Here is a 22,262-nt window from a genome sequence, read left to right on the forward strand (position 1 = left end):
GATGTTTATGTAAACTCACAAGCTGGAAAAAATAAAAGATACGAACTGCCTACGCAAAGCTTGAGTCTAAACATTTCGACACACTTTTCCAGAAATCCCCACCCTAGCGAAAACATTTGTAATAAAAAGCACATGAATTCAGTCACAACAGTGGCTTAACGAGTTCTCTAGTCCTCTGACTCATTGAAAATAACGGGGCTTGTTTATGTCGAACAAAAGCTTCAGTTAACACAGTGCTACAGGTTTTTTTTTTTTTGCAATCTATTGCCTCATTGTCACGCAAACCCTTTTAACAGGATTAAAGGCAGGTTTCTACCTGAATGCCGATTCAATCCCTTAAGCAATCCTGCCCTCTTCATTGGAAGTGTGTGAGCATTTCCCAGTCACTGATGCACAACTCCTGTCCTTCTGTAAAGAATTATGGCCCACTCATGCATTCACTCCAAAACTTCCATCCAAAATGAAAATAATCATCTGTTTTTGGAACGTCATGCACTGCAGGATTGCAATACGATCCTTTTTTTATACATTGAACTTAGCTGCTGAATAATCCCTTAGTAACAAAAAGGACACAGAAAGAGACATTATAAAAAGGAAATATAAGACCAATAGTAATGACCGATGAAAATTAAGCTTTGCCAACACTGAAAAAAAAAATATTATATATATATTATATATTATTATACTACTGTACAAATGTTGGTACAAAAGATTCCATTCAACAATTGGTAAGCTATTTGTTAATTAACTTGTTAACTATACTGCAACTTGAGCAAAACTGAACAACTGCACGCAACAAAATGCACAAATACATATATATTTTTTTTATTTTTTTTTAAATCTAAGAAGCTAAAATTTGAATGCAATGCCAAAGGTGCTGCAAATATAACCTTCTGAATGACAGCATAGTCAAATTGCTGAGCGGAGAAGCAGGCGCACTGCCCTCCTACACTCTTCACGAACAGACTGGCTAGTACCAGCACACTGCATGAAAAACATTCATCTCCACTTCATGGCGGATCAGCTGCAGGGAGTGTAAAAATAGACACTTGGTAGCCATTGCCAGTGCAGGTGGTCAAATCTTCCAGATACTGTGCATAAACACACGTGTGCGGAGAAGACTTTGAAAGCTTCTCCTCACACTTGGCTGGATTCTGCACTCAGATTGGACGTGACAGCTGAGACAGGGTTATTATTTCCCATATTATCTCTGCGGTCACATCGCTGAGTGAGGACTTTCACACCTCACCGCGAATGTACGTTCCACAATTTGCAGAACTTGGGCAATGGCTAGAATTCAGTTTGGGATGTAAAAAGTAAAAAAATAAATTATTTAATCTATTTATTTATTTATTTATTAAACAAAAAAAGTCAAGTAGGATTAGTTGGATATAACGTATAGGCAGTTATGTCCTATTTTTTTTTTCTTTATATAAAAATTTTCAGGATTCAAATCTGGACAAAACGATGCAGGAAATGATGCAGGAAAATAATGCAGATATTTTACATGGCCAGTTCTTCTTACTGTATGTAAAAGACTCCTCCAAGGAGCAAGAGAAAGTGTTGAAAACAGGTAAATAAATGAATAATATAAACTATAATACTTTCTAATCTCATATAATACAATAATAACAATACACATTTAACAATAATAAATATTATAAATAATAAAATCTAAATAATACCACACTACTCTCACTGTTCTGCATTCACTCTGGGGCACACACTTACTATTGTTTGGAACAGCATGAACAGACAAGTGAGGTTATATCTGCACACATATATATGAAATATCATGTTGTATGATTTACAGTAAGATTTTATTAGCAGAAAGGTTTCTTTTGTTAACATTTGTTAGCGTGAACTAACAATTAACGGTTACACATTTTACGGTGTCCTTTTCACACATATAAGTGCTGAGTAATATGAATGAACTACAGGTACTTATAGTAAGGGTTAGGATGGTGGTTTGGTGTATGGTTAGTTGCATGTACTTAGTAATAACAATGATGCTAGATTACATGTAACAAGAACACTAAAAAATAATAACCCAATTAACAATACCTTTAAAGCATTTATTAATTCTTTATTAAAGCTGCAGTCCATTAGTTCTGTCTTTTTATCGCCATCTCTGTTTGCAACCTGCAAGTTCAGGATCTAAATAAACTTCCGGGTAAAAAAAATGCCCCTTAGAAAGTCACTGCTGGCGAGGTAGTACTTTTTCAAAGTTCTGAACTTTCGGGGGCGGGACTTGGGCACTAAACATGCTGATTTCATGTAGCATTGTGACCATTTATTTGGATAATTTTCAAAATATTACTGTTATTGTGTCATGAAATTTAATTTTAAAAGTATTTCAGTCTAGAATGTAGTTGTTTAAAACTCAAATCTGGGGTTTGTTTATAAAGACAGTCCCTATTTAAAAATGTGTTTCGCCGATTTCGGAGATGGTCAGCTCCATGCGATCAGCGGGAGCTCAGTGCTCATATATCCGATGAGAGCAGCCTCACCTCGGCTAGTCCTTCTGAAATTTGCCACTGGCTCTGATGTCTCTTTAGTGGTTTGGGTAAATATATCAGGTAATCTTTGTTGTGTATTAAATTTATCTATATGTTAAAATGAAAATAAAAAGAGGCAATTGATATAATATTTTGTTTCATTGTAATGGCTGTATATATACACATATCCCTGAACTAAGTACATTTTTTAGCGTAAACTATTATGTTTAAATGAAGATTAAAGGAGGCAGTGGTATTTGATATCCTATATAGTTTTATTGTAAATATACAGTGAGGAAAATTGCAGTAGCCAAGGTGAGCTGACTGATGTACGCTGCTGTTTGCAGAATGACCAGATTTGCATCGTCGCGGACATCACACTCCCGAGGTTAATACGCAAAGTCCGAACTACCGAGGATGCAAGTCCGAAATTTGCATACTTTGTATTGAGAAACATGCGCAGACCTATGTAACCAGTCTATTTGCTTAATCTTACCGGTACTTTAGAACACAGTGGAAAAACAGAAAGCAACTGGTATTGGGGGGTGTTGGGCTGGGGTTATATAGTTCCTGGGAAAAAAAGTTCCTGCTACAATTGTTCCAGGGTAATATAGCTGGAACACGGTAAGTGTGTGGGTTGTGCAGCTCCAGTTCAGATGAATCTAATGTTTTGAGGTGAAGGTTTGTCTGTCAGTCACCACACCGGTGTGAATACTGTATTTCTAAATCACAGATTCTAGCCTATGTCTTGGAATATACAACCCAAATAAGAATATACACCAGATAATTTCTGAATCAGACAGTACGTGATATCATCTGAACAAGTAGGCAACACTTTTGTTCTGACAAACTGAGGATAAAAGCATTACAATAAATCACGCTAGCAATAGTGATTAAATTTAGCAATCTGTAAACTCATATCACATCAAACCATGCAAATTATTATTATTGTTATACTTTGTTCTCAAATTGCTAATGTTAACAACATCAGCATTGCGTGACTATGTGTAGGCCTATATAGTGTGTATTAGCATTAGAATACATGTAGATTTCAATTTCTGTACAGTCAAATCTCTAATTGCCATACCATTCAAATTTCAAAGAAATTCTTTTAACCCATAGAGCAAATTATTCATCGCTAGAACTGGTTCTCTTTAAAATGCAAATCTTGTGTAATCCCACATAGTCTGTTATCTGTAATCAGATGCACATTTTAAACTGGAATATAATCTAATTTCGGTCACTTGTGTTTCATAAACATTACTTTTTTGGATTACAATCCGCCATCAAATTGATAAATGTAATTATTCCAGCTGCTGTGAGAAAAGGCCATAAACAATCCGCCACCTGCAGTTTCCTCACATGTGATACAGTCTACTAGCAAGGACAAATTATTTTATGATTATAGACATGATGTAATGATGCAGCGACATGGTTGAATTTGAGTTACCACTCAAATTAGAAAACGTTACAGTAAATTGCAGCCTGCACCATTAATGTTAATCTCAACATTTACTAATACATTTTTAAGATCAAATTAGTTCACAGTAAAATATCTCATGAACATGGACATTTTTATTGAACAGTTTATGAACAACTAACACTAACAAATGCTGTAAATATTTTGTTAATTGTAAGTTCATGTGAGCTGATACTTAAACTCATGGTTAACAAACATTGTTATGTTGCCAATATTAGGGCTGCACTATTAATCGAATTTCTAATCACGATTACAATTATGGATGCAACAATTGCGTAATCGTTCAAAGTGGCAATTAATCATTTAAAGTCCACTTATGTTATTCTGCGTGCTTGAGATGAGTTTTTTACTTTCGACATGTTATCTTAAAAGTATTTCCCATTCATTTCATTTTAGTTTCAGTATAACATTATAATATCATTCATATTTGTACTTTTTTATAATTTAAAGAAGAAACCAATCCGATGTTTAGTTGACATTTTAGGGTTAATACTATAGAAAAGCACTAAAGGTTTTAAAGTTAGTGTTTTCATCTTATTTTCATATAAAAATATGGTATGCAGCTGCATCAAACAATGGTATAAACATCATTCAATGTAAATTGTGTTAATCGAAATTACAATTACAATTTCAACGGAATAATCAACAATTATGTTTTTGTTGTTGTTGTTGTTTTATAATCGTGCAGCCCTAACCAATATGTTACTAAATATCAGGGTAACACTTAACAATAAGGTTCCATTAGTTAATGTTAGCTGATGTATTTACTTACATGAACGAACAATGAACAATGCATTTTTTCGAGTATACACTATGTAGTATTTCCACTGAGATTCTGGAGTGCACCTACAACAGGTACTTATCATTCCAGTGATGCCACGGTAGAAGATTTGTGAATATTAGTGAAGCGATGCAACTGATGCTGGTAAGTCATATAATAGTGACAGTTTGAATCACAGCTCTTCCTTTATTAGCTGGACGCCAGTCTTAGTCAGCATTGTCGACTGCTGAGAAAAAGAAAAAACACAGGAATCTTTCTTTCTATAGCAATTAGAACCATGGACACTGAAAGATGGATCAGAGAATGTAAGTCTGGCCTGTAATTGACATTTCATGGGGCCACTTTCTTTGTGATTCCATTAAGGCAGGTCTTAATGGAATCGAATCATTGTACGAACCTATATAACTCAGGCTGCAATGATGTTACTCTGAATCACAACTCTCGTTTCTCTTTCTAAAGAATGGCTCATGAAAAAAAGTCACTATAAAAAAGACTAGACTAGACAATAGGAAATTAATATTCCAATATAAGTTTGGGAGTTCTATCAACAACATCTGCTTTTGATTATGAAATCAAAATGTAATGTTATGTAAACAAATCAAAATTTGTGCACAGAAATGCACTTATAATGGAAGTCTATGGGGTTTATATAACAATTGTAATAACACAACTCTCAGCGAATGGATTTGCTTATGAATTACTTAAGTACAAGTCAAAATTATTTGGTCACAGATGTCTTTGAAAGCTGAAGATAAAAATAAAAAAAAAGTCTGACTTGGACACCAAGTAACGTCTAGTAACAAAACAAAAGATATTACATGTTTTCATCTATAATCAATAAATTACAGGTTTACAAATTATTTATTCTTATTTTCTAAAGATTAGGATTAACAGTATTACTAAATAATTTGTGTTTTTAAAGATTACCTTCTAGTGAGTGGTAGATGATGGCAATGATGATCTAAATGTAAAAATAAAATAAAAACCGGGGAAATTGAGTGTGCACAATCAAAAAACAATACTAAAGACACAGAGATCTGAAAATTGATATTGTACCCACAGATTGCACATGTATATCAAATCACATTATTTTATTATCTTCTAAGCTGATTGTCTTTTCCTTGCTTGTACTCTGAAGCATTTAATCGACACAATACTCCATGAGCGCGCTTACATATGTGTCCACAGAGGGCTTTGAGAGCTTCTTGTGTGTCTCTGTAGCGAACAGCCACGCCTGTCATCAAAGCAACAGCTGTCAATGAGCACAACTCACTTGAGACACAAGAAGGAGCAAAGACGCATGTCTGTCCGGCCGCCACACGTTCTCACACAGTGCTGAGGACACACTGTACTGTGGAGCTGCAGTGCACATTCCAGACCCCTGCTGAGAGACTCTGGTGAAGTTTAATTGTGGAGTACTGGTGCCATTGCATTTCACACACCAGACTGACTGTATTTCACATTGCACGTCACCAACTGGACCTGAAATAACAAATAAGCCTCAATATAACCCTGCTAAAAATATAACCAAATTCCTTCAAAAGAGGGGGCTTGAGGAACTTATTAGCTCTCTTACAGGTGGTGAGCAAAAGTCATTCTCTGGGATGTGATCTTGAACATAGTTTCCATTTAATTATTCGGTGTCATATATTAATATATTTTTGAATGTATATATAATGTATATCAACAATATCTTGCGAACAAATAATAATGCTCTGTGTTTGTTTGTAAGACTGAATATAAGTCTTCATTTTCTCCAAATATCTGAGATGCTGAGGACGCTGTGGATTACTTTCATTTTTCATGGTAATGCACAACAAAATCTTCCTAAATATGTGTATCACTCCAGACTCCTTTGTGAATGTTACGTCATTATAGTGCCTAGCGTTTTTTTTTTAGTATTTTTTTTTTACTTATCAGTGCCATGTTTGTAAGATTAGTTTGCACATTTCGTAGCACGAGATTCGTAAGGTATCGCGGTCGATGAGAGGTCAGCATTGCATGAGCTCTGTAAAATCGCGCTGTTTCATCCCACTTTCAGTGTATTTGGCTTCTCATATGTACAACTGAACACCAGTTCTCTCGCTCTCAGTTATGTTGCTCCTACTGGCTGATTATTGCTGTAGATATGCAATGCAGAAAGATGTATAGTATGTGACCCCCTCTTCTGGAGATAGGTGGGAATATGTAGCTCATTTGCATTTAAAGTGGTACACTCCAAAACAGATCTTTTTTTAGACACACCCCATACATTTTATTTTCCAGCTTTCATAATAAATGATCTGTTGGGTATTTTGGGATGAAACTTTACAGACACATTTTGGGGACACCCAAGAACAATATTACATCTTGTAAAAAGGGCATAAAAAGCACCCTTTAATTTTTATTTGTTTAAATAATTTGAAGTGTTTTATTTAATTTTTTTTTTCTATTAATTATTATTTTTTAAGTTTTATTCATTTAATACTTAAAAAAGAAACATTATTTAACAGAAAAAAATTTGATCTAATATTTACATTTTATTTCAGCTTTTTTATTACAAAAAATTGTTTACGTTTTTAGTTAACAATAAAAAACTGTATTGTCTGAAATAACATCAACAAAAATAATTCATTTTTTTTTATTAATTTGTAAAAATAAAACATTGTGATTGGTCAGTAAGTGGGGAGTTCTTGATTGGAATAAGCTGGAATGAGAACCAGATTCTTTGCCTAGCCATCCGAGATCAGGTGAACTCTAACCTGTGGGAAACCGTAAGAGAACTTAAATATCACAGATTGACCTCATGGCTCTGTACAAACAAAACAAAAGCGGTAAAGCTACATGGTTTGCATACTGTGGTAAGTAGAGTAGGTAATATATTTAAACTTTTTGAATTCATTTATAATTGAATATTCATACTGAAAAAGCAACCACCTCATTTCGTATGCCTTCGTCTGTCTATCTCTCATGCCATAAAGAACTGGACACAGATGCCAGCAGATACACTGTCATATCCTATCAACACAGAAATCATTAATGCATTGCACAGAAGTCCACCAGTCATTACTAACCATTACAAAACACTCAAACAAGTTCTGCAATATAAGGCAAATGCTAAGTATACACTTGCCAGTATAAATTTACACATCTTTTTGCAATTGTCTAAAGAGGAGTCTCCTTTTTATATAAAAGCCTTTCCCCCCATGGAAAAAATAATCAGTAATAGGCTGAATTCTATACATGGCTATGACATAATGAATAAATGTTTGTTCTGTGCATGCTGCTTTCTTTCTCTCAGTCACGTGACTTTTTAGAGATGGAATGGCCATTAGATTACCATGGAAACCTCCGCAGAGACATGATGGCAAACATTTAAATGAACGGTCATCTGACTCGAGGCTTCTCTTAATATGCCTTTACAGTTTAAATATGAAAAACATAAGTGTTTATATTGTTCTCATTGGCATATTTAACCTATTTCACCGGCCATTTCTAACAGGCTATGGTGAATTGTATTTTTATTTTATGTAAACTATGGTTTGTAAAACTGCAGGTTTGCTCCATTGCAGGAAATGGAGTGTATAGTTTTACATTTGAATTATTATTTGTTGAACTTATTTTTTTTTTAAGTTGTTGCACAGACTCAGGTGGAGCGTGATCATTTCACAGCAATCATGAACTTTGAGACAAATATTTGCTCTGTAGTTGACAGGGCCTCATCTAACATTCTCCACACATTGTAATCACCTCCTTTATCTGTGTACAGCCAAGCCACAGCAAGCCCATAAATGACTTACAACACAGTGAGCTAATGCTTCTCATAACACAAGACAAGACTTGTGCTCTTAAATAGCCTGATTTTACAAGTTACAAAAGCACGTGGATACTATCTGGGATTAGTGAAACACAATACGATTGCACAACATTGTATTAAAGGGTTACTCCACCCCAAAATGTAAATGTTGTCATTAATCACTTACCTCCATGTTATTCCAAACCTGTAAAAGCTTTGTTGCACAACGTTGTTTTAAAGGGTTACTCCACCCCGAAAATGAAACTTTCCATTCCAAAATAATTTTTTTGTCATTAAAGCTGCAGTAGGTAACTTTTGTAAAAATATATTTTTTACATATTTGTTAAACCTGTCATTATGTCCTGACAGTAGAATATGAGACGGACAATCTGTGAAAAAATCAAGCTCCTCTGGCTCCTCCCCGTGGTCCTATTGCCATTTGCAGAAATGCATCGCTCCCGTTAAGAAACAACCAATCAGAGCTGCGGTCCGTAACTTTGTTTGTGTTCAAAATGTAGAAAAATTTATATAATAAGCGAGTACACCATGAATCCATTTTCCAAACCGTGTTTTTAGCTTGTCCTGAATCACTAGGGTGCACCTATAATAAGTGTTTATATTCTGACTATTTTAGATTGCTTCGGGGGTACCGTGGCGGAGTAACCCAGTACCTTTGTGATTCTTCATAGACATAAACAGAGAGAAGTAGTTCCGGCTACGATTTTCTTCCACAAGAAGCAAACAGTTCTGTTTATTAACCGCTAGAGCGTCAAAAGTTACCAACTGCAGCTTTAATCATTTTGTAAACAAACAAAAAAAATAATCAAATCAGCACCAGAGGATTAATTTCGGAGACCAGAAGTTCAGAATTTCTAGTTCAGAAATTCACTTTAGCTTTAAATAAATTTAATTTGGACTAAAGTAGCAAAATAAGTAGCAGAAATGATTATGGAAGTTTAATATACTGTATCAGCTCTGTTTGTGATGCAACAAGGACTACACTATTTTCAAGCAGCTGTGATAGATATGCGTGTTTGTGTATAGTAGAAAGGGAAAAAGTGAAAACGAGATGCAGAGATAGGTAGGTAGGGACAAACAGGCAGTGTAACACAGAGCTGTTTAGCGCAGTGCAGGAAGCAGCAGCCATCTGGGTGTAATGACATGCCTCCACTCTAACACAGAGGTGCAGGTAGTGCTGCGGCCTCTGAGGCCCCACTGTCTCCGCCGCTCACTACAAAGAAGGTTTTCACGATGCAGGCTGACACACCGGCCAGCTGGCCCACTGCGGAGTGACCTTTAATACACAGACAGGACATGCTCACAGCTGCAGGGAGAAGTCAGAGATGCCAAGCTTTAATTGGCAGAGCTTTGATTTAGTTGCCAGAAGCCCATGATACTAAACTCTTTAACGAAACAAAACAGTGACTTTGTAAATCTTACAGAACATTGCATTGGTAAAACTTTCAGAACAGATGGAAATGTCTAATTCATGACTAGCTGTTTAGCCAAAAGCAGACTTTTTTTTAGAGATACTGAGATTTGAGTATAAGGCTGCATCCAAAAAAGCAGCCTACTGCCTCGCTACCGAACACATTCAGTGACTAAACAGGCAGCATTTGTGCATGAAGGTTCAACCTAGGAACTGGTTTCAAGTAAGCATCATTAAATCATGTTTAAAGTCCTAAAGTAGGGATGCACAGATAAAAAAATCTGTTGTATGCAGATAAATATAAAAGATGTTTTATTTCGAACAATGTTTCTTTGTTTGTTTTTAATGCCATGCCAGTTTCTGTGGATATTTTCATGGCGAGGAAAATTTATGGCTAAATTATATCAAGTATTTACAATTTATTTTTGCTAAAAACTCTAAAACTCTATTTGGCCTGACAGTTAAAAATCACTTCAAAAGAGTTTATATAACGGATACTATTAATCGAGATACAGTTAATCATTTTAAACTGTAGGTATCACAACAATAATGTTCAGTACGAGTAAGATAATTAATTCTAAGATTTACTTAAAAATACTTTTACCAGTGTTTTTAAATTATTAGGATGAAAAAAAAATCTATATTAAATTAAATTAAAATGAACTGAAAATAGACATTTGTAAAAGTTGGGCATATGACCCCAAAAAATATTGGTTAATAACCACTTTGGTAAAGAAATATAAATATAAATATAATAATATATATAGAATTATAACTAGAATTATAAGATACGCTTATTTCACAATAAAAATGGAGTCTTAAGTTGCTAAATATAATAATAATAATAATAATAAAAATAATAATAATAATAATAAACACACGTTGACACTTTTCTAAAGCACCAAGAAGTACCATTTCATTCTTTATCAGCACACATCTGACAAACACATTATTGTATATAATTACATTGTTGAATATAACAGGCATGATTTTTAAATAGATATTATCAATTTAAATAAAATTAAAAAACAATTAAAAAAATAAATGACTTATTTAAAATAGTATAAGTAAATACATGCATCACAACAAAGAAAATTTTGAAGAAAAAAAAACACAACTACGGTAAAAAAGCCAATATCACTCAAAAATATTTGTTAATCTAAAACCAATTCAAGCCAAATGTATAGAGAACCGAGCTTATTTCTCAATACATTCTCAGAAAAAGACACGCATAAAAAAGGTACCACTGGGATTGATGCCTTTCAAAAGGGTACACCTCTGAATCTTATTTACCCCTAAAGAGTGCATTTTAGTACCTTATAGGTACTCCTTTGGACCTAAATTGTACATATAAGTATGTTTAGAAAGGGTACCACCTCAGTAACAGCATATAAAAAAAAACGAGAGTCTAGCAGTGAGTAAAAAAAAAATTAAACGAAGGCATCTTAGTAGACAGGATGTAACGTTTCCCTATATACCACCATATACCACCTGTGAAGGCAGCATTTCTCAGCTTTTGGACGCAGTCAATGGATCATCCCTTGAATCTTGATAAAGGAACAGGTGTGAGTCTACATGTCTAGGCTGGCACACAAGGAGATGTGGGCTTGGACAGCACTGTCAGGGATTCACAATGTTCAGAGTTACACTTTGAGTTAACTTTAGCCTAAAGCGAAATTGTTCAAGTCTCAGGGAAAGCAGCACTAGCATGCAGAACAGATCGCTCACTGTTTATATCAGTTCAGTCTTCTCAATGTGTGCCAGCACCTCCTCAGGATGGCATCCTCGTCTTGTCCTTGATTTATGATGCATGAAATCCACTGTCAGAATGAACACAACATAATCAGCCTCAGGCCATGTTAAATACTCTGATTATGTACAAAAGAGAATATTGGCACAGTTGATCTCATCTTAAAAGTATTTGGAGAAAAGTGCACTTTTGTGGCATTATAACTCATAAAATCACTTTAAACTAAACTGCCACAAAGTGCTTGTTTTCAACTTTTATGCACAAAAGATCCATTTGTAATTGGATTTAGCCTTATGCAGTAGAAGGTTATTTCAGGTAGATGTCCTCAAGTTCCTTTTTTTTCTTTTTTTTGGAAGAAAATTGCCCCTGCCCGCTAAAGGTCTGTCAGCGAATAAATTGACCAATTATAGACAATGAGCCCTGAGTATTCTTACAAAAATAAACAAGGTCGAGAAGTTGAATTATACATTGTTTCTACTCTCAGTTTCAGCTTTCAAAAGCAATACACAGGTCAGGAGTGTGGGTGTACGCTCGAGGTTAATCAAATTGCAGCAAATGTGTATTCTCAAAAGCCTTAAAGTGAACAAATTCATGCCAGTGTTTACAAAAATCAGCATTAGTGTAGCGGCCTGAATAATTCATTTCCCTCAGATAGAATCAAGGACCAGGACAACCACTTAAAAGAACCACTACAGTGCCTTGCGAAATTCACATTTTATGTTTCAGACTTATGTTAAACTTTAACTTACTTTTTTCACCACATCAACAACTTTGCATATTTATAAAAAAAAAAAAAAAAATCAGTATATGAAGTATTCATACCCTTAACTAGGTCACTGAAGCATCTTTACACCCTTAAGCCTATGATTTGACAAGCTTTGCACATCTGCATTTGGCAATTATCTGCCTTTCTTCTCCTTACCTCTCAAGCTTTGTCAGGTTGGATGGGGACGGACACGTTTTCAGGTTTCTCCAGAAACATTTGATCAGTTTCAAGCCCAGGCTCTGGCTGGGCCACTCAAGGACATCCACAGAGTTGTCCATAGCCACTCTTGCTGTGTGCTGAGGGTCATTATCCTGTTGGAAGGTGAACCTTCTGTCCAGTCTGAGGTTTTGAATCCTCTCAACTACATTTTAATTGAGGCAATCTCAATATTTTGGTGTGGGGACTGGTAAGCTTTCCATCTACTCTGAAGAGTCCCCCAGTCCCTGCCGCTGAAAAGGACCATCATAGCACGAGGCTGCTTCTCGCACACTTTACTGTTGGGATGCTCCTGTGCAGGTGATGAGCACTGCTTGGTTTTCTCCATGCTAGATGCCGAGGTAATCAGACCAGATAATATGGTTTCTCACAAACTGAAAGTCATTTAGGTGCTTTTTAATGAATTCCAAGTGGGTTTTCATGTGTCTTCGCTGAGTTAGAAGAGGAATGAATCTGGCCACAACACCATAAAATCCAGATCGGTGGAGTATTGCAGTGATGTTTGTTCTTCTGTAAGTTTCTCCAATCTCCATAAACAAACCCGATTCCAAAAAAGTTGGGACATTGTATAAATTGTGAATAAAAATAGAATGCAATGATGGGGAAGTTTCAAATGTCAATGTTTTATTCAGAATACAACATAGATGACATATCAAATGTTTAAACTGAGAAAATGTATAATTTTAAAGGAAAAATAAGTTGATTTAAAATTTCAGGTCATCAACACATCTCAAAAAAGTTGGGAAAAGGCCATGTTTACCACTGTATGGCATCCCCTCTTCTTTTTATAACAGTCTGCAAACGTCTGGGGACTGAGGAGAAAAGTTGCTCAAGTTTAGGAATAGGAATGTTGTCCCATTCTTGTCTAATACAGGCTTCTAGTTGCTCAACTGTCTTAGGTCTTCTTTGTCGCATCTTGAAGTTGCAACCATGAAGTTGTAATTGATGCAGTATGTGGTCTGGCATTGTCATGTTGGAAAATGCAAGGTCTTCTCTAAAAGAGATGACGTCTGGATGGGATCATATGTTGTTCTAGAACTTGGATATACCTTTCAGCATTGATGGTGCCTTTCCAGATGTGTAAGCTGCCCATGCCACAAACACTCATTCAACCCAATACCATCAGAGATGCAGGCTTCTGAACGGAGCACTGATAACAACTTTGTCCTTGTCCTCTTTAGTCCGGATGACTGTGCTGAAATGACAGGAGGATGCAAGATGCAAATAAACACAGTTTAATAAATGAAAGTCAGAAGTAAAGACACAGGTCGGGGACAACACTCAGGTTGTAGTCGAAGCAGGGACGAGATGGCGATCCGGTGGTGGTGCGGTGAAGAGCGTGCTAGAGAAACCCAGGAACTGTGGAACATCCAGACAACACGAAGAACTGATGAAATCCAGATGAAGAATTGAGCTGACGAGGCACTTCATGCGCCCACTTCATGGCCTTCATGCTCCCCCCTGCTTGGAGTAGAGTCTCACGGGATCTAGTCCAAGTATGGCGGCACCTCTGGACGAATGTGTGAGCGAACTACACTTAAATGGTGAGAGGCCCATGGATGACACTGGCAACGAATTGTGGGCGTACATTTTCTCGAGGTCCTGATTGGCTCGCTCAGACTGACCATTACTCTGGGGATGATAGCCCGAAGACAGACTGACCGTGGCCCCCGGTAACTTACAAAATTCTTGCCAAAATTTGGATACGAATTTGGGAACCCCTGTGAGAGACCACGTCCATCGGGAGGTCATGTAACCGAAAGACGTGATCTATGACGGCTGTCTCCTTGGCTGAAGGTAATTTGGGCAAGGGGGTGAAATTTGCCGCCTACGAGAACCGGTCCACTACAGTTAAAACAACTTTCATGCCCTTGGAGGGTGGGAGGGCGGTGACAAAATCTAGAGCGATATGGGAACAGGGTCTCGAAGGGACAGGCAGCGGTCGAAGTAGCCAGTCTAGGGGTCGGTTAGATGTCTTACCTGTGGCACAGACTGAGCAAGCCAAAACAAAATTGTGAATGTCGCGAGCCATTAATGGCCACCAGAATTGTTGCTTAAGTAGAAAACTAGTGCGAGCCACTCCTGGATGAAAAGCCACATTGGAGCAATGACCACATCGTATAACGTCAGACCGTAACCCCTCCGGCACAAACAAACGTCTCGGTGGGCAACCAGGCGGAGGCGTTACCCCTTCTAAGGCTGTCTTGACCTTCGATTCGACCTCCCATTCCAGAGTGGAGATGACAATTTTCTCAGGTAAAATACACTCAGGAGTGACCGGGCATTCGGATGGATCAAAAATACGAGACAAAGAGTCAGGTTTGATGTTTTAAGACCCCAGGCGGTATGAGAGAACAAAATCAAAATGTACGGAAAAAAGAGCCCACCGGGCCTGCCTGAAGTTGAGTCTCTTAGCCAATCTGATGTATCTGATCTGATGTACTTAACTGCCAACAACTCTCTGTTACCAATGTCATAATTACGTTCGGCAGGCGATAGTCGATGAGAAAAGAACGCGCAGGGATGCATCTTGTCGTCTGACGCGTCTACCTTCAGATGCAAGTAAACACAGTTTAATAAATGAAAGGCAGAAGTAAAGACACAGGTCGGGGACAAACACTCAGGTGGTAGTCGAATCAGGGACGAGATGGCAATCCGGTGGTGGTGCGGTGAAGAGCGTGCTAGAGAAACCCAGGAACCGTGTGACATCCAGACGGCACGAAGAACTGATGAAATCCAGACGAAGAATTGAGCTGACAAGGCACGAGAACAGGACACACACCGAGGAACAACCACAACGATCTGACAACATGGGAGGGAAATTACTGGGCATATAAAGGAACAGGAATTAACGACAGCTGGTGACACTAATCAACACAACGAGTAACCACACCCACACAATTACACTCACGCAGACCCATCAGTGTGAGACAGCCGATTCATGAACCGTGACAATGACATGGAGTTCCAGTTTCCAAAAAGAACTTCAAATTTTGATTCGTCTGAAAACAAAACAGTTTTCCACTTTGCCACAGTCCATTTTAAATAAGCCTCGGCCCAGAGAAAACACCTGCGCTTCTGGATCATGTTTAGATATGGTTTCTTTTTTACCTTTTATCTTTTTTTTTTTTATCTGGCAACGGCGAATGGCACGGTGAATTGTGTTCACCGACAATGTTTTCTGGAAGTATTCCTGGGCACATGTTGTTATTTCCATTACAGTAGCATTCCTGTATGTGATGCAGTGCTAACTAAGGGTCCGAAGATCAAGGGCATCCAGTATGGTTTCCTGGCCTTGACCCTTACGCACAGAGATTGTTCATGGTTCTCTGAATCTTTGGATGATATTATGCACTGTAGATGATGATAACTTCAAACTCTTTGCAATTTTTCTCTGAGAAACTCCTTTCTGATTTTGCGCCACTATTTTTTGCAGCAGCATTGGGGGAATTGGTGATCCTCTGACCATCTTGACTTCTGAGTGACACTCTGAGAGTCTCTTATTAAACCCAATCATGTTGCCAATTGACCTAAGAATTTGCAAATTGGTCCCCCAGCTGTTCCTTATATGTACATTTAATTTTTTCCTGCATCTTATTGCTAACTGTCCCAACTTTTTTGGAATGTGTATGAAATCCAAAATGAGCCAATATTTGGCATGACATTTCAAAATGTCTCACTTTCAACATTTGATATGTTATCTGTACTCTATTGTGAATAAAATATAAGTTTATGAGATTTGTAAATTATTACATTCCTTTTTTTACAGTGTCCCAACTTTTTTGGAATCGAGTTTGTACGATTATGAATATCAACTAGATTGACCATCAGCTTCTTGGTCACGACTCTAACCAAAGGCTTTCTCCATCATTTGCTCAGTTTGAACATGAGTCCAGCACTAGGAAGAGCCCTATTTGTTCCACACTTCTTCCAATATGGATAATGGAGGCTACATGCTCAGTTTGTTTTTGAACTCGTCCCAAGATCTGTGCCTTGACGCAATTCTGTCTCTTGAGCACAGGCTGTTCTTTTGACCTCAGGGCTCGGCTTTTACTCTGATATGCATTTTCAGAGATGTGTTTATTGAGATGTGTGTGCCTTTCCAAATCATACCCATTCAAATGGAATTGCCACAGGTAAACTCCACTCGAACTGTAGTAACTACAAGCAATTTTAAATAAAGTTGTTGTTTTGTAGATTGAAAAAGTTCTTATGTTTTTATTTTTTTATTTTTTTACAGCAGCTTAACATATGGCAGCAACATAAAAATTAGGGGTATGAATACTTCTGCAAGGCACCGTTTGTGATAGATAGATAGATAGATAGATAGATAGATAGATAGATAGATAGATAGATAGATAGATAGATAGATAGATAGATAGATAGATAGATAGATAGATAGATAGAAACAGGCTCTCAAATTTTCAAAACAAAATGTATCATAAAATAGATTTCCAGTGTTTAATCTAAAGGAAAGAGCGCTGCCTGGGAAAGCAAACTACAATCAAACTCTGAGGATGTCTGTAATCAGTTAAGGGCACCATATCAAATCTGTTTTTCCTTTTGGCAGGGTTACTTCGGAGTCATTAAAACAATGTCTGTTTTGTTGTCATAAAATTATCACCAGAAATGTTAAATCTGGGAACACATACTGTTTGACCAAGGAAAAACAATTTTAACCACAGGGAAAAATACAAAAGGCATTCTAATAAAAGACAGATATCACTGAGTGCAGCACAGTCCTTGACTAAAGGAAGATTGGTAAAGCACGAAAGAACAAGATGGAGGGCTTCTCCTGACACCACAGGAAACCAGCTGCTGGTTTGGACAGCACAGTCATCCCCTGGTGATTCTCAGTGTAGATGCTTTTTTTTTTCCTTCAGTAACTTTTCCTCTGAAAACGGTGGCCTAAATGCCAGCAAAATATTCAATAAATTAAAAAAAAAAAGTATATTTAATGCAGTTAGTTCTCTCAGCTGCACATAACATAAAATACTTAAAGACAATTAATAAGAACACTTAGCAAACAATGTTTCTGCCACATCAGAAGAGAAACAGGCCCCCTACAGATTTACAGTGTTGCTGAGGTTCAGGAAAGACCTTTTATCTTCTGTGATTTCATTTCCTTGCTTACCTTTATCTCATTACTACTGCAACAACCAAACTATAATAACAATCTAGTCTATATGTGAGGCTTCTAATGAGGATAAACAAAAGGGTACACATTACATATTACCACAATTACCTTTTTATAGCTTGACTTTATTGTACATTTGCATATCTGTGGACTAAGCTGTTAAAACACTAGTCATCTCTCACTGGTACATGTGTCCTGCTCCACTAAGAAGTTTGATTCTGGTGAAGTACATGTTGTAACGAACCAAGGCCAGATGCTAGTGTCATATTAGCGAGCAAAGAGAACAAACTATAAAGGGCAGAGAGTGCGGCCGCACAGACATCCAAATGAATACTGTAACTATGATACGAAATGGGTTTTCAACTTATTTAGGCAAAGGACCCCCTATTACATACTGTAGGAAATTAATTTAACATTTCACTTCTGGCCTATATAATAACATAACAACAGTACTAATCATTCTAGTAATTGTGGAATTTGCATACCTTGTTAATGCACTTACAGCCAAAGAAAGTACAATAGTCAAATTATTGATATACAGTCATTTATCATACTAAGTGAAATTGTATTGTTATTAACATTAATTAAAATAATAAGTGATTAAGTTAGTGTAATTGACTTAGCACATCAATATTTTTTTGTAATAGTTTTATTCAGCAAGGATGCATTTAAGTCAACAGAATAGAATAGAATAGAATAGAATAGAATAGAATAGAATAGAATAGAATCATGAGGATCATGAGACACTGAAAATTAAAGTAATGGCTGCTGAAAAAATGCCATCAAAGGGAATACAATTTTTTTTTTAAATGTGTTAAAACAGAACACACATATTTTAAATTGTAATAATATTTCACTGTTTTTTTCTTTGCTATGTTTGGTCAAATAAATGCATCCCTGGTGAGCAGTATACTTCCTTAAAACATAATATGATACGTGTAATTATTATATTAATAAAAAATGATTATATTAGTATTATATTATTTTATTCATTTATTATATTAAAATTAGATTATAAAGTGGGATTTGAACCTACGCCTCCTTTCTGAAACAAAATTTCATTAAGAGTTAAGAATTAAATATTTACCCAAAATCAGAAGTTAAACTATTACTGTTAATTTTGTTAACCTTAAATAAATAGTTCAAAATATAACTGGCAGATGCCCTGCAGCAGCACTGCCAGCATTATTATCATAAATGTGCCCTTATAAAAGATTAAAATAAGATGAAATAAGAGATAATTTTCTTTACACAAAAATATACTGTGAAGTGCTTACTATAGGCTATTTGCTTACGAATGTAGTTGAAGAACGCTTTTAAGTACAGTGGATTCAATCCAGTCAGCTCAATAAAGAAGGTATAAACATAGGAGATTCAAGTTTAGGCCAAAGCTTCTCCTTGAAATATCCAGTAAGTGAGACAGGGCTTAGAGTCAGCATGAACAACCCTGTGGGTTTCACGAATTGCTGCAATTTTTGGCTAACAAACTGAGAAATCAAAGCTTGGCATGGTTTTGTTGGATTGTATTGAACAAGTACAGAAGCTGCTTTCCTTCCTACAGGTTTCAGGGTCCCTCAATGAACATTGTGTGCAATTGTCATACCAATAAAGCCTTCATGGTGAGAAAACAAAATAGAACTAAAATTATAAAGCTATGCTAATTTTACACAGATCTGTATTCCCTCATTTCAGTTCTGTTACTTGAGAGCACAAAATAACTGCACAAGCAGCTTTACATAAATACATATGGTTTAAGTGCAATAATGAATATTCCTTAGAATACTGAGGAATTTGACATTACATCACTTGCTCACCAATGGATCCTCTGCAGTCAGAATGAGAGTCCAAACAGCTGATAAAAACATTACAATAATCACAATTAATATTTTGGCCAAGATATTTTAAAATATTTTAAAATCAAAATTCTGATAATGCAAAAAAATCTAAATATTGAGAAAATCAGTCCAACTGAAGTCCTTAGAAATACATATAATAATAAAAAAAAAATCTTGATATATAAATGGTAGTAAATTTACTAAATATCTTCATGGAACATGATCTTTACCTAATATCCTAATGATTTTTGACATAAAAGAAAAGAAAAGAAAAATTATTTTGCCCCACACAATGTATTTTTGGATATTGCTACAAATATACTTGTGCTACTTAAGACTGGTTTTGTGGTCAAGGGTCACATATGTGACATATATTTGACGTAAACTGATTAAATCATTAAAATTTTGAGTTTTAGTAATACAACTGTGGAAAATCTGATCAAAACCACTAGATTGCAACACACACATTTGGACAGGCAATGAAGTTAGGCTCCATCTGGAAGCTTTTTATTTCCTATTCCACACATGTAAGAAATCAGTTCAACTTTATTACTCACCCTCGGATCCTCTGCTAGCACCCTATTTGTATGTTTGGTGGGGAGCGGCTGTTACATAAGCAGCATGAGTAGAGAATTCCAGAAATTCCTGCTGGAGGAACAACTTTATAATCCCTAAAGAGGTACAAAAGGAGGGAGTTGCAGCAAATGACGACAGTACTGACTCAATGCACGCAAACAGCTGATCCATCTGCAGTGCCGGACGAACAGATTACCCTTTTACTGAACCTTCAGGCTGTCATTTCCTTTAAACAGAGGAGTATCAGAGGCCTGGACTGTCTCACTGCGCTCATGGGAAACTCGGGATAGGAAGTGATCTAAACCGCCATCAGCAAGACAAAAAGCATCAGGCCAATACTAGTCTGATCATCTCAGAGCGTCTCTCAGGACATTATCTCATCGTATCTCTGAAAGTGAGAAACTGTGAAGAGACTGACGATACATTTGATCTGTAACTGTATGATTAATGGTTATAATGAACAGCATGTTTCTTTTCATCAAGAAAAAAGAAAGAAAGAAAGAAAGAAAGAAAGAAAGAAAGAAAGAAAGAAAGAAAGAAAGAAAGAAAGAACTTTAAGCAACTCTCGTAAAAAGGTTTTGATGCAGAAGCCAAATGAAAGTACTGACATCTTGTGGCAAAATACGTGCATACATATCCTTGCTATGAGACGAATTGATAACCAATGAAAGTTGTCTATCTACTTTGAATAAATATTAATTACAAACATTTATCAAATCTAAACATTTTATACACATTATTAGTTATTAAACTCAAGATAGTTTAAATAATTGCCCATATTCAGTGTTATATGCTGAATATGAGCACATTAATTAGCTCTGTATTTTTTTATGATTTATTTTTTTCTGTCTGTTTGTTTGTGATGGAAATGATGCCATTGTTGGACAGTAGTATTTTTTTTCTATACAAATAACTTAAATACTGAAGTTGTCGATGCACATATTTGTGAAGCTTCACTGAACCTTGAAGAAGAGCATGACACCATCTTGTGGATACAAATGTCATTGCAGCACAAAAAAAAAAAAAAAAAAAAAAAAAAAATAGCACTTCTTGGTTTTTACCTGGCGTGCTAACCTTTAAAGTTCGACACAGTTGTTAAAATGCCAGGAAGTCAGATCTGTAATGTACTCCACCGGGGAAAGTTAGTTTTAGTATGACTTGTAAGCACGTTGTAGTTACTAACAGTTAGCCTACCAACTATTATGCCATTTCTATTAACAAGTCCTCTTCAAGCACAATCTATAGTTACTTTAACACAAAATAACTTTCAGACAAACATCAAGCGTCTTTTCAGCAAGTGTCTCTTTTAAAATTATAAATTAGCATAAATTTAATTTATCCCGTGGCACCTAGTCTGTCCTTCAGAGCTGTGGTTTCCCTTATGTAACAAAAATATATTGCAATATATTGGAAAATATCATGTAATATATTAGGCATATATTCTTATATATATTTATATTTTTCCAATATATTGCAATATATTAAAAGCGGCAATCATTTGTATATTTTGCAATATATTATATAATATATGTATCATCAATATATTATTAAATGTATTCAAATATATGAAATATTAGAAAATAAATAGGGAAAATAATATATTACAATATATCACAATATATTTTAAGAAATATATTATATATACAGTCCTGTTTCTCAGAACCCACTGCAGTCTGCACATTTTGCATGTCTGTAAGCAAAATGTGCAGGCCTGTGGGTCCCCAGGAACAAGTTTGAAAACCTCTGCTATAGAGGGCAATGGATCATAAGAAAAATGCATATTACCAAGTCGAATGAGGCCTGCAAGTGACAGCGATTATGTCCAAAAAAATTGGATACCTGTGATACCTGAGTTGTATCCAAAAATCCGGATACAGGAATTGAAGGTGCAGCAGTATATATTCCAATGTCTGACTTTTATATGAAGAAAAGAGTAACCACACATCTGTCAGTAGCCTATATGTGATCAAACTATTGGCAATATTACTGGGCCCTACAGTGGATAGAAGACAAGGAAAT

General features: G+C 36.0%; 1 long non-coding RNA gene across 1 annotated transcript; it reads right to left on the reverse strand.

Annotated features, from left to right (window-relative positions):
• Nucleotides 1-10,880: 10,880 nt before the first annotated feature.
• Nucleotides 10,881-20,570, reverse strand: LOC127977180 (uncharacterized). Its single transcript, XR_008158150.1, has 3 exons — nt 20,225-20,570; nt 19,647-19,684; nt 10,881-11,783 (listed from the first exon to the last, which is right to left on the reverse strand). It is a non-coding gene; the product is annotated as an uncharacterized LOC127977180 (long non-coding RNA).
• Nucleotides 20,571-22,262: the final 1,692 nt, after the last annotated feature.

The sequence above is a fragment of the Carassius gibelio genome, chromosome B18 (genome assembly GCF_023724105.1).
Source record: "Carassius gibelio isolate Cgi1373 ecotype wild population from Czech Republic chromosome B18, carGib1.2-hapl.c, whole genome shotgun sequence".
NCBI lineage: Eukaryota > Metazoa > Chordata > Actinopteri > Cypriniformes > Cyprinidae > Carassius > Carassius gibelio.